The sequence below is a fragment of the Chlorella variabilis genome (assembly GCF_000147415.1).
Source record: "Chlorella variabilis unplaced genomic scaffold CHLNCscaffold_13, whole genome shotgun sequence".
Lineage (NCBI taxonomy): Eukaryota > Viridiplantae > Chlorophyta > Trebouxiophyceae > Chlorellales > Chlorellaceae > Chlorella > Chlorella variabilis.
This window is the reverse complement of record NW_005435075.1, coordinates 209,687-210,290: the sequence shown is the minus strand read 5'-3', so window position 1 is coordinate 210,290 and position 604 is coordinate 209,687.

Sequence of the window (604 nt, the reverse complement as noted above, 5' to 3'; positions counted from 1 at the left end):
AAACTTTCTGCTACAGAATGACGATGCGGAGGAAGAGGATGGGTGGTTCAGGTATGCCCAAGGCCCGCTGCCGCTGGCAGGCATCAGCTGCGCACGCGCATGCATGCATCATTGCCGAACCTGCCGAAGCTGGGACTCATCTCATTTTGGTTCTGCACCACACTGGCCTGCCCTTCAGCACTGCCTTCCTGTGCCGCGCTGCAGGCGAGCCCTGAAGGTACCTGCCATCAGCATAGCTCCATGCCTCCAGGAGCTTCCTCCGCAGCGAAGGTGGGTGCCAATGCCGCCGTCAGAACCCGCACCGGGGCCAGGTTTTGAGCCGCTACAAGGGTACTGCAACACCCGGCCGCCCACCCCTGCCTTTGCTGCTACATGCACTCTCCACCCTGTGTTGCCCTCTCATCCCTCGTTCCACCGCTGGATGCCTGCTCCCCTGCCGTCCCCCTCTCGCCCGCCCGCTCGCAGCGCTCTCCCCGCCGCCGCGGCAGCCTCCCCGCCCGCCGACATCGCACGGCGCAGCGGGCGCGTCTGCCGCCATGCGCTCCCGCGGCCAGGACTGGCTGGTCGACCAACTCAAGCGAGACGGGGTGGTGGCCCACTCAGA